This window comes from Arachis ipaensis, chromosome B1, assembly GCF_059453495.1.
Source record: "Arachis ipaensis isolate K30076 ecotype BB chromosome B1, ASM5945349v1, whole genome shotgun sequence".
Taxonomy (NCBI): domain Eukaryota; kingdom Viridiplantae; phylum Streptophyta; class Magnoliopsida; order Fabales; family Fabaceae; genus Arachis; species Arachis ipaensis.
The window spans coordinates 114,643,938-114,657,141 of record NC_142436.1 but is presented as its reverse complement, the minus strand read 5'-3'; the positions used below and the strand labels follow the sequence as shown (position 1 = coordinate 114,657,141).

Below are 13,204 nucleotides of genomic sequence, written 5' to 3'. Positions count from 1 at the left end.
TATCTTTTTCAAAAATCAATTTCAAAATCTTTTCTAACCTCTTATCTTTTTAAAATTGATTTTCAAATTTTTTTTTCAAACTAATCCTATCTTTTTGTTTGATTCTTATCTTTTTTCAAAACCACCTAACTACTTTTCTCTCTCTAATTTTCAAAAATCACCTTCCTCTTTTTCAAAATTCCTTTTAATTAACTAATTGTTTTAAATTTTAATTTAATTTAATTTAATTTTTCTTTTTAAAATTTTCGAATTCTAACTAATTTTAAAATGAAAAAAACAAAAATATTTTTTCTATTTTATTTAATTTTTGAATTCTTCCCTTTCTCATCTCCTTTTAATTATTTATTTATTTACTAACACTTCTCTTCATCTCAAAATTCGAACCCTCTCTTCCTCTTGGTGTTCGAATTTCTCTTCTTCTATTCTTTTCTTCTTCTACTCACATAAAGGAATCTCTATACTGTGACATAGAGGATTCCATATTTTCTTTTGTGTTCTCTTCTTTTTCATATGAGCAGGAACAAGGATAAGAACATTCTTGTTAAAGCTAATCCTGAACCTGAAAGGACTCTGAAGAGGAAGCTAAGGGAAGCTAAAGCACAACTCTCTGGAGAAAATCTGACAGAAATCTTTGAAAAAGAAGGAGACATGGCCGAAAATAATAACAATGCAAGGAAGATGCTTGGTGACTTTACTGTACCAAATTCCAATTTACATGGAAGAAGCATCTCAATCCCTGCCATTGGAGCAAACAATTTTGAGCTAAAGCCTCAATTAGTTTTTCTGATGCAACAGAATTGCAAGTTTCATAGACTTCCATCAGAAGATCCTTTTCAGTTCTTAACTGAATTCTTGCAAATCTGTGATACTGTTAAGACCAATGGGGTTGACTCCGAGGTCTACAGGCTTATGCTTTTCCCGTTTACTGTAAGAGACAGAGCTAGAATATGGTTGGACTCTCAACCTAAGGATAGCCTGAACTCTTGGGATAAACTGGTCACGACTTTCTTAGCCAAGTTCTTTCCTCTTCAAAAGCTTAGTAAGCTTAGAGTGGATGTTCAAACCTTCAAACAGAAAAAAGGTGAATCCCTCTATGAAGCTTGGGAGAGATATAAGCAACTGACCAAAAAGTGTCCCTCTGACATGCTTTCAGAATGGACCATCCTGGATATATTCTATGATGGTCTGTCTGAATTATCAAAGATGTCATTGGACCATTCTGCAGGTGGATCCATTCACCTAAAGAAAACGCCTGCAGAAGCTCAGGAACTCATTGACATGGTTGCAAATAACCAGTTCATGTACACTTCTGAAAGGAATCTTGTGAGTAATAGGACGCCTCAGAGGAAGGGAGTTCTTGAAATTGATACTCTGAATGCCATATTGGCTCAGAACAAAATATTGACTCAGCAAGTCAATATGATTTCTCAGAGTCTGAATGGATTGCAAGCTGCATCCAACAGTACTCAAGAGGCATCTTCTGAAGAAGAAGCTTATGATCCTGAGAACCCTGCAATAGCAGAGGTGAATTACATGGGGGAACCCTATGGAAATACCTATAATCCCTCATGAAAAAATCATCCAAATTTCTCATGGAAGGATCAACAAAAGCCTCAACAAGGCTTTAATAATGGTGGAAGAAACAGGTTTAGTAATAGCAAGCCTTTTCCTTCATCCACTCAACAACAGACAGAGAATTCTGAGCAGAATCCATATAGCTTAGCAAATATAGTCTCTGATCTATCTAAGGCCACTTTAAGTTTCATGAATGAAACAAGGTCCTCCGTTAGAAATTTAGAGGCACAAGTCGGCCAACTGAGTAAAAGGGTCACTGAAACTCTTCCTAGTACTCTCCCAAGCAATACAGAAGAGAATCCAAAAAGAGAGTGCAAGGACATTACCTTACTTGGTATGGCCGAACCCAAAGAGGAGGAGGAGGACGTGAATCCTAGTGAGCAAGACCTCCTGGGATGCTCAATGACCAATAAGGAGTTTCCCTATGAGGAACCAAAGGAATCTGAGGCTCATCTAGAGACCATAGAGATTCCATTGAACCTCCTAATGCCCTTCATGAGCTCTAATGAGTATTCATCCTCTGAAGAGGATGAAGATATTACTGAAGATCAAGTTGCTAAGTACCTTAGTGCAATCATGAAGCTGAATGCCAAATTATTTGGTAATGAGACTTGGGAAGATGAACCTCCCTTGCTCACCAATGAACTAAATGCATTGGATAGGTAGAAATTACCTCAAAAGAAACAGGATCCCGGTAAATTCCTAATTCCCTGTAACATAGGCACCATGACCTTTGAGAAGGCTCTGTGTGACCTGGGGTCAGGAATAAATTTAATGCCACTCTCTGTAATGGAGAAACTTGGGATCTTTCAGGTGCAAGCTGCCAGAATCTCTTTAGAGATGGCAGACAACTCAAGAAAACAGGCTTATGGACAAGTAGAGGACGTGTTAGTAAAGGTTGAAGGCCTTTACATCCCTGCTGATTTCATAATCCTAGACACTGGGAAGGATAAGAATGAATCCATCATCCTTGGAAGACCCTTCCTAGCCACAGCAAGAGCTGTGATTGATGTGGACAGAGGAGAGTTGGTCCTTCCACTGAATGAGGACAACCTTGTGTTTAAAACTCAAGGATCTCCTTCTGTAACCATGGAGAGTAAGCATGAAAAGTTTCTCTCACTGCAGAGTCAGCCAAAGCCCCCACAGTCAAACTCTAAGTTTGGTGTTGGGAGCCACAACCAAACTCTAAGTTTGGTGTTGAACCCCCACATTCAAACTCTAAGTTTGGTGTTGGGAGGTTCCAACAATGCTCTGAACATCTGTAAGGCTCCATGAGAGCTCACTATCAAGCTATTGACATTAAAGAAGCGCTTGTTGGGAGGCAACCCAATGTTATTTAATTATATCTATTTTATTTTATTTTATTTTATATTTTTAGGTTGATGATCATGTGGAGTCACAAAAACTACTGAAAAATTAAAAACAGAATGAAAAATAGCTTTAAAAATAGCTCACCCTGGAGGAAGAACTTACTGGCGTTTAAACGCCAGTAAGAAGCATCAAACTGGCGTTTAACGCCAGAAAGAAGCATCAGGCTGGCATTAAACACCAAAAACAAGCACCAGACTGGCGTTTAACGCTAGAACAGAGCATGGAAGTGGCATTAAACGCCAGAAACAAGCAGCAAGCTAGCGTTTAACGCCTGACATGCACTCTAAGGGCGTTTTACACGCCTAATTGGAGCAGGGATATTAAGTCCTTGACCCCACTGGATCTGTGGACCCCACATGATCCCCTCAAGATTTGTGGACCCCACAGAATCCCCTCAGGATCTGTGGACCCCACAGGATCCCCACCTTTTGATAACCCTCTTCCCCAAATACCCCTCACCAATCACCTCAATCACTCTTCTCCATCACCTCTTCACCACTCACATCCATCCTCTCTTCCCTAAAATCCCCACCTACCTCCAAATTTTAAACTCTTTTTCCTCCCAAACCCAACCCTAATGGCCGAACCCTAAACCTTCCCCCACTCCTATATAAACCCCTCATTCCTTTTTCATTTTCACACAACACAACCCTCTCTTCTTCCCCTTGGCCGAATACACACCTCCCTCCATCTCCTTCATTTTCTTCCTCTTCTCCTTCTTTCTTTCTTCTTTTGTGGTACACGAAATCACAATCACACTTTTGCAATTCCACACAACTAACCAGCAAGTGCACTGGGTCATCCAAGTAATACCTTACGTGAGTAAGGGTCGATCCCACAGAGATTGTCGGCTTGAAGCAAGCTATGGTTATCTTGTAACTCTTAGTCAGGATATCAATAATTCTCAGATTTAATTGTAAAAAGTAAAAGAATATGAAATAAATACTTGTTTTGCAGTAATAGAGAACATGTTGAGATTTTGGAGATGCTCCATCCCCTGAATCTCTGCTTTCCTACTATATTCTTCTTCACACACGCAAGGCTCCTTCCAAGGCAAGATTTATGTTGGGCATCACCGTTGTCAATGGCTACTTCCCATCCTCTCAGTGAAAATGTTCCAAATGCACTGTCACCGCACGGCTAATCATCTGTCGATTCTCGATCATATTGGAATAGGATCCATTGATCCTTTTGCGTCTGTCACACGCCCAACAATCGCGAGTTTGAAGCTCGTCACAGTCATCCCTTCCCAGATCCTACTCGGAATACCACAGACAAGGTTTAGACTTTCCGGATCTCAAGAATGACCACCAATAATTCTAGCCTATACCACAAAGGTTTCAATCTTAGATTAGAAACCCAAGAGATACACATTCAAGCTTGATTGCATGTAGAACGGAAGTGGTTGTCAGGCACGCGTTCATAAGTGAGAATGATGATGAGTGTCACGGATCATCACATTCATCAGGTTGAAGTGCGAATGAATATCTTAGAATAGAAGCAAGCATGATAGAATGGAAAACAGTAGTAATTGCATTAATTCATCGAAACACAGCAGAGCTCCTCACCCCCAACAATAGGGTTCAAAAACTCATGCCGTAGAAGATACAATATGAAACGTGTAAAGTGTCATGAGGTACAAGATGAATTACTAAAAGTAGTTTTTATAGTAAACTAGTGACATAGGGTTACAGAAAATGAGTAAGCTAGGGTGTTTAGTGTAAAAAATCCACTTCCGGAGTCCACTTGGTGTGTGCTTAGGCTGAGCATTGAAGCTTTCATGTGTAGAGACTTTTCTTGGAGTTAAATGCCAGCTTTTGTGCCAGTTTGGGCGTTTAACTCCAGCTTTTATGCCAGTTCTAGCGTTAAACGCCAGAATTCTTAAGCTGACTTGGAACGCCGGTTTGGGCCATCAATCTTGGGCAAAGTATGGACTATTATATATTTCTGGAAAGCCCAAGATGTCTAATTTCCAACACAATTGAGAGCGCACCAATTGGGCTTCTGTAGCTCCAGGATATCCACTTTGAGTGCAAGGAGGTCAGAATCCAACAGCATCTTGGTATGCGAAATTGTTACTCAGGTTGTGAATTATTGTTCGAAATTGATTCCCCGGAAACGGCGCCAAAAACTTGATGCACGAAATTGTGATCTCTGGTAATGGCTCCAAAGGCTTGGTGCTCTAATCTCAATTCATAATTTTTCACAACTTTGATACAACTAACCAGCAAGTGCACTGGGTCGTCCAAGTAATAAACCTTACGTGAGTAAGGGTCGATCCCACGGAGATTGTTGGTATGAAGCAAGCTATGGTCACCTTGTAAATCTCAGTCAGGCGGATATAAAATAGTTATGGAGTTTTCGAAATTAATACTAAAATAAGGATAGAAATACTTATGTAAATCATTGGTGAGAATTTCAGATAAGCGTATGGAGATGCATTCATTCCTCTGAACCTCTGCTTTCCTGCTGTCTTCATCCAATCAGTCTTACTCCTTTCTATGGCTGGCTTTGTGTAAGGATGTCACCGGTGCTAATGGCTACTTTCAATCCTCTCGGGAAAATGGTCCAAATGCTCTGTCACAGCACGGCTAATCGTCTGGAGGCATCACCCTTGTCGTTGGTTGCATCCTATTCCTCTCTGTGAAAATGGTCCGATGCGCTGTCACTGCATGGCTAATCATCTTGGAGGTTCTCGATCATACTGGAATAGAATTTACTATCCTTTTGCGTCTGTCACTACGCCCAGCACTCGCGAGTTTGGAGTTCATCACAGTCATTCAATCCCAGAGTCCTCCTCGGAATACCACGGACAAGGTTTAGACTTTCCGGACTCTCATGAATACCGCCATCAATCTAGCTTATACCACGAAGATTCTGATTAAGAGATCTAAGAGATACTCATTCAATCTAATGTAGAACGGAAGTGGTTGTCAGGCACACGTTCATAGGGAATGATGATGATTGTCACGTTCATGACATTCAAGTTGAAGTGCGAATGAATATCTTAGAAGCGAAATAAGATGAATTGAATAGAAAACAGTAGTACTTTGCATTAATCTTTGAGGAACAGCAGAGCTCCACACCTTAATCTATGGAGTGCAGAAACTCTACCGTTGAAAATACATAAGTAATGAAGGTCCAGGCATGGCCGAATGGCCAGCCCCCAAACGTGATCAATAGATCAAAAGATAATCCAAAGATGTCTAATACAATAGTAAAAGGTCCTATTTATAATAAACTAGCTACTAGGGTTTACAGAAGTAAGTAATTGATGCATAAATCCCCTTCTGGGGCCCACTTGGTGTGTGCTTGCGCTGAGTTTGAAGTCTACACGTGGAGAGGTCATTCTTGGAGTTGAACGCCAGCTTTTGTGCCAGTTTGGGCGTTTTACTCCACTTTGCAACTTGTTTCTGGCGCTGGACGCCAGAATTGGGCAGAGAGCTGGCGTTGAATGCCAGTTTGCGTCGTCTAAACTTGGGCAAAGTATGGACTATTATATATTGCTGGAAATAGTCCTGGATGTCTACTTTCCAACGCAATTGGAAGCGCGCCATTTTGAGTTCTGTAGCTCCAGAAAATCCATTTTGAGTGCAGGGAGGTCAGAATCCAACAGCATCAGCAGTCCTTCTTCAACCTCTGAATCTGATTTTTGCTCAAGTCCCTCAATTTCAGCCAGAAAATACCTAAAATCACAGAAAAAACACACAAAACTCATAGTAAAGTCTAGAAATGTGAATTTAATATAAAAACTAATGAAAACATCCCTAAAAGTAACTAGATTCTACTAAAAACATACTAAAAACAATGCCAAAAAGCGTATAAATTATCCGCTCATCACAACACCAAACTTAAATTATTGCTTGTCCCCAAGCAACTGAAAATCAAATAGGATAAAAAAAAGAGAATATACTATAAATTCCAAACTATCAATGAAACATAGCTCCAATCAGATGAGCGGGACTTGTAGCTTTTTGCCTCTTGAATAGTTTTGGCATCTCACTTTATCCATTGAAGTTCATAATGATTGGCTTCTATAGGAACTCAGAGTTTAGATAGTGTTATTGACTCTCCTAGTTCAGTATGATGATTCTTGAACACAGCTATTATATGAGTCTTGGCCGTGGCCCTAAGCACTTTGTTTTCCAGTATGACCACCGGATACATAAATGCCACAGACACATAATTGGGTGAACCTTTTCAGATTGTGACTCAGCTTTGCTAAAGTCCCCAATTAGAGGTGTCCAGGGTTCTTAAGCACACTCTTTTTTTTGCTTTGGACCTTGACTTTAACCGCTCAGTCTCATGTTTTCACTTGACACCTACACGCCACAAGCACATGGTTAGGGACAGCTCGGTTTAGCCGCTTAGACCAGGATTTTATTCCTTTAGGCCCTCCTATCCACTGATGCTCAAAGCCTTGGGATTCTTTTTATTTGCCCTTGCCTTTTGGTTTTAAGGGTTATTGGCTTTTTGCTCTTGCCTCTTGGTTTTAAGAGCTTTTGGCTTTTTCTGCTTGTTTTTTTTTCCTTTCTATTTTTTTCGCCTATTTTATTTTTTTTTTCTGCAAGCTTTGTTCTTTGCTGCTTTTTCTTGCTTCAAGAATCATTTTTATGATTTTTCAGATTATCAAATAACATGTTTCCTAGTCATCATTCTTTCAAGAGCCAACATATTTAACATTCTTAAACAACAACTTCAAAAGACATATGCACTGTTCAAGCATACATTCAGAAAACAAGAAGCATTGTCACCACATCAATATAATTAAACTAAGTTCAAGGATAAATTCAAAACTCATGTACTTCTTGTTCTTTTGAATTAAAACATTTTTCATTTAAGAGAGGTGATGGATTCATAGGACATTCATAACTTTAAGACAAAGTTACTAACTACTAATGATCATGTAATGAAGACACAAACATAGATAAGCACTTAACATAGAGAAAACGAAAAACAGAGAAAGTAAGAACAAGGAATGAGTCCACCTTAGTGATGGTGGCGTTTCCTTCTTGAGGAACCAATGATGTCCTTGAGCTCTTCTATGTCTCTTCCTTGTCTTTATTGCTCCTCCCTCATTGCTTTTTGATCTTCTCTAATTTCATGAAGGATGATGGAGTGCTCTTGATGTTCCACCCTTAATTGTCCCATGTTGGAACTTAATTCTTCTAGGGAGGTGTTGAATTGCTCCCAATAGTTTTGTGGAGGAAAATGCATTTGAGGCATCTCCGGGATCTCATGGTGATGAGCTTCCTGCGCCTCTTGAGCTCCATGAATGGGCTCTCTTGCTTGCTCAATCTTTTTCTTAGTGATGGGCTTTTCTTCCTCAATGGGAATGTCTCCTTCTATGGAAGCTCCAGCTGAGTAACATAGATGGCAGATAAGATGAGGAAAAGCTAGCCTTGCCCCAGGAGAGGGCTTTTCGGCTATTTTGTAGAGTTCAAGGGAGATGACTTCATGAACCTCTACTTCTTCTCCAATCATGATGCTATGGATCATGATGGCTCGATCCACAGTAACTTCAGATCGGTTGCTAGTGGGGATGATGGAGCGTTGGATGAACTCCAACCATCCTCTAGCCACAGGCTTGAGGTCCAATCTTCTTAGTTGAACCGGCTTGCCTTTGGAGTCAATCTTCCAATGAGCTCCTTCCACACATATGTCCATGAGGACTTGGTCCAACCTTTGATTAAAGTTGACCCTTCTAGTGTAGGGGTGTTCATCTCCTTGCATCATAGGCAAGTTAAACGCCAACCTCACATTTTCCGGACTAAAATCCAAGTATTTCCCCCGAACCATTGTAACATAGTTCTTTAGATCCGGGTTCTTACTTTGATCATGGTTCTTGGTGATCCATGCATTGGCATAGAACTCTTGAACCATTAGGATGCCGACTTGTTGGATGGGATTTGTTAGAACTTCCCAACCTCTTCTTTGAATTTCATGTCGGATCTCTGGATACTCATTTCTTTTGAGTTTGAAAGGGACCTCGGGGATCACCTTCTTCTTGGCCACAACATCATAGAAGTGGTCTTGATGAGCTTTGGAGATGAATCTTTCCATCTCCCATGACTCAGAGGTGGAAGTTTTTGTCTTCCCTTTCCCTTTTCTAGAGGATTCTCCGGTCTTAGGTGCCATCAATGGTAATGGAAAAACAAAAAGCTTATGCTTTTACCACACCAAAATTAGAATATTACTCGCCCTCGAGCAAGAAAATAAAGAATTAGATGAAGAAGAAGAAGAAAAGATGGAGAAGAGGGGGAGGTGTGTTTCGGCCAAGAAGAGAAGAGAGGGTTGTGTTGTGTGAAAATGAGGAAGAATGGAAGGCTTTATATAGGGAAGGGAGGGGGGGTTAAGGTTCGGCCATATGGGTGGGTTTGGGTGAGAAATTGATTTGAATTTTGAAGGTAGGTGGAGTTTATTGGGTAGGTTTATGGGGAAGAGTGGGTGGATGTGAGTGGTGAAGGGTTAATAGGGAAGAGAGATGGAGGTGATAGGTGAAGGGTTTTGGGGAAGAGTGTTTATTGGGAATAGAGGATGATTGAGAAGAGAGAAGAGAGTGAGTGGAGGTAGGTGGGGATCCTGTGGGGTCCACAGATCCTGAGATGATCCTGTGGGGTCCACAGATCCTGAGGTGTTCAAGGATTTACAACCTTGCACCAAATTAGGCATGTAAAATGCCCTTGTACACAACTCTGGGCATTTAGTGCCAGGTTGGTGCCCATTTTGGGCATTCAACGCCCATTTGTTGCCCATTTCTGGCGTTGAACGCCAGAACCATGCTTGTTCTGGGCGTTCAGCGCCAGCTCTTCTCCAGGGTGCAATTCTGGCGTTCAGCGCCCAGATGCTGCCCATTTTGGGTGTTCAGCGCCCAGATACTGCCCATTTTGGGCGTTCAGTGCCAAAACCATGCTCTGTTCTGGCGTTGAACGCCAGACAGGTGCTTCCTCCAGGGTGTGATTTTTCTTCCGCTGTTTTTGATTCTGTTTATAAATTTTTTGTTTATTTTGTGACTCCACATGATCATGAACCTAAGAAAACATGAAAAACAAAAATAAAATTAGATAAACAAACATTGGGTTGCCTCCCAACAAGTGCTTCTTTAATGTCAATAGCTTGACAGTGGGCTCTCATGGAGCCTCACAGATGTGTAGAGCTTTGTTGAGATCTCCCAACACCAAACTTAGAGTTTGGATATGGGGGTTTGAAACCAAACTTAGAGTTTGGTTGTGGCCTCCCAACACCAAACTTAGAGTTTAATTGTGGGGGCTTTGGTTGACTCTGCTTTGAGAGAAGCTTTTTCTGCTTCCTCTCCATGGATGCAGAGAGAGATCCTTGAGTTGTAAACACAAGGTTGTCCTTATTTAATTGAAGGATCAATTCTCCTCTGTCCACATCAATCACAGCTCTTGTTGTGGCTAGGAAAGGTCTTCCTAGGATGATGGATTCATCCTCTTCCTTTCCAGTATCCAGGACTATGAAATCAGCAGGGATGTAAAGACCTTCAACCTTTACTAACACGTCCTCTACTTGTCTATAAGCCTGTTTTCTTGAATTGTCTGCCATCTCTAATGAGATTTTAGCAGCTTGCACCCCATAGATTCCCAGTTTCTCTATTACAGAGAGGGGCATGAGGTTTATTCCTAAACCAAGGTCACACAGAGCCTTAAAGATCATGGTGCCTATGGTACAAGGTATTATGAACTTTCCAGGATCCTGTCTCTTCTGAGGCAATGTCAGTTGATCCAGATCACTTAGTTCATTGGTGAACAAGGGAGGTTCATCTTCCCAAGTTTCAATACCAAATAATTTGGCATTTAGCTTCATGATTGCACCAAGGAACTTGGCAGCTTGCTCTTCAGTAACATCCTCATTCTCTTCAGAAGAGGAATACTCATCAGAGCTCATGAATGGCATAAGGAGGTTCAATGGAATCTCTATGGTCTCTAGATGAGTCTCAGATTCCTTAGGTTCCTCAGAGGGAAGCTCCTTATTGATTACTGGACGTCCCAAGAGGTTTTCTTCCTTGGGATTCACGTCCTTCTCCTCTCTTGTGGGTTCGGCCATGGTAATTAATTCAATGGCCTTGCACTCTCCTTTTGGATTCTCTTCTGTATTGCTTGGGAGAGTACTAGGAGGGATTTCAGTGATCCTTTTACTCAGCTAGCCCACTTGTGCTTCCAAATTTCTAATGGAAGACCTTGTTTCATTCATGAAACTCACAGTGGCCTTAGATAGATCAGAGACTAAATTTGCTAAGCTAGATGGATTCTGCTCAGAATTCTCTGTCTGTTGCTGAATGGATGATGGAAAAGGCTTGCTATTGCTAAACCTGTTTCTTCCACCATTATTAAAGCCTTGTTGAGGCTTTTGATCCTTCCATAAGAGATTTGGGTGATTTCTCCATGATGGATTGTAGGTGTTTCCATATGGTTCACCCATGTATTTTAACTCTACTATTGCAGGGTTCTCAGGATCATAAGCTTCTTCCTCAGAAGATGCCTCTTGAGTACTGTTGGATGCAGCTTGCATTCCATTCAGACTCTGAGAAATCATATTGACTTGCTGAGTCAATATTTTATTTTGAGCCAATATGGCATTCAGAGTATCAATTTCAAGAACTCCCTTCTTAATAGGCGTCGCATTACTCACATGATTCCTCTCAGAAGTGTACATAAATTGGTTATTACTAACCATGTCAATGAGTTCTTGAGCTTCTGCAGGTGTTTTCTTTAGGTGAATGGATCCACCTGCAGAAGTATCCAATGACATCTTTGATAGCTCAGATAAACCATCATAGAATATATCCAGGATGGTCCATTCTGAAAGCATGTCAGAAGAACACTTTTTGGTCAGCTGCTTGTATCTTTTCCAAGCTTCATAGAGGGATTCACCTTCTTTTTGTCTGAAGGTTTAAACATCAGCTCTAAGCTTGCTCAGCTTTTGAGGAGGAAAGAACTTGGCTAAGAAAGCCGTGACCAGCTTATCCCAAGAGTTCAGGCTGTCTTTGGGTTGAGAGTCCAACCATATTCTAGCTCTGTCTCTTACAGCAAAAGGAAAAAGCATGAGCCTGTAGACTTCAGGATCTACTCCATTAGTCTTAACAGTATCACAGATCTACAAGAATTCAGTTAAAAACTGAAAAGGATCTTCAGATGGAAGTCCATGAAACTTGCAGTTCTGCTGCATCAGAGAAACTAGCTAAGGTTTCAGCTCAAAATTGTTTGCTCCAATGGTAGGAATGGAGATGCTTCTTCCATGTAAATTGGAATTAGGTGCAGTAAAGTCACCAAGCATTCTCCTTGCATTATTGTTGTTGGGTTCGGCTGCCATCTCCTTTACTTGTTCGAAATTTTCAATAAGGTTGTCTCTGGATTGTTGTAATTTAGCTTCTCTTAGTTTTCTCTTCAGAGTCCTTTCAGGTTCTGGATCAGCTTCAACAAGAATGCCTTTTTCTTTGTCCCTGCTCATAAGAAAGAGAAGAGAAAAAGAAAAGAAGAGAAATCCTCTATGTCACAGTAAAGAGGTTCCTTATTGTTAGTAGAAGAAGAAAAGGAATAGGGGTGAAGAAGAATGAAGAATCCAAACACAAAGGTGATGATAGGAGCAGAGATGTGAGATAAAGAGAAGTGTTAGTAGATGAATAAATAAATAGAAGGGGATGAGAGGAGGAGAGAATTTTCGAAAATAATTTTTGAAAAAGATTTAGTGATTTTCGAAAATAGTTTTTGAAAAAGGTTAGTAGTTTTTTTGAAAATTCAAATAAAAAATAAAATAATTAGTCTAATTAAAAAGAAATTTTGAAAAAGAGGGAAGATTTTTTCGAAAATTAGAGAGAGAGAGTTAGTTAGGTAGTTTTGAAAAAGGTAAGAAACAAACAAAAAGTTAGTTAGTTAGTTGAAACAAATTTTGAAAAGATAAGAAGTTAGGAAGTTAGAAAAGATATTTTGCAATCACTTTTTTGAAAAAGGTAAGATAAGAAGATATTTTTGAAAAGATATGATAGAAATTAGTTTTTGAAAAAGATTTGATTTTTAAAATCTCAATTAATGACTTGATTCACAAGAAATCACAAGGTATGATTCTAGAACTTAAAGTTTTGAATCTTTCTTAACAAGTAAGTAACAAACTTGAAATTTTTTGAATCAAAACATTAATTGATTATGTTATTTTCGAAAATTATGATATAGATAAGAAAAAGATTTTTGAAAAATATTTTTTAAAATTTTCGAAAATAACTAAGAATAATGAAAAAGAT

The 13,204-nt window shown here is 39.9% G+C and overlaps 1 non-coding gene across 1 annotated transcript; it reads right to left on the bottom strand.

Moving 5' to 3' along the window:
* Positions 1-1,041: 1,041 nt before the first annotated feature.
* On the bottom strand, positions 1,042-1,149 carry LOC148578009 (small nucleolar RNA R71). Its single transcript, XR_015904023.1, has one exon. It is a non-coding gene; the product is annotated as a small nucleolar RNA R71 (small nucleolar RNA).
* Between the last annotated feature and the right edge of the window lie 12,055 nt (positions 1,150-13,204).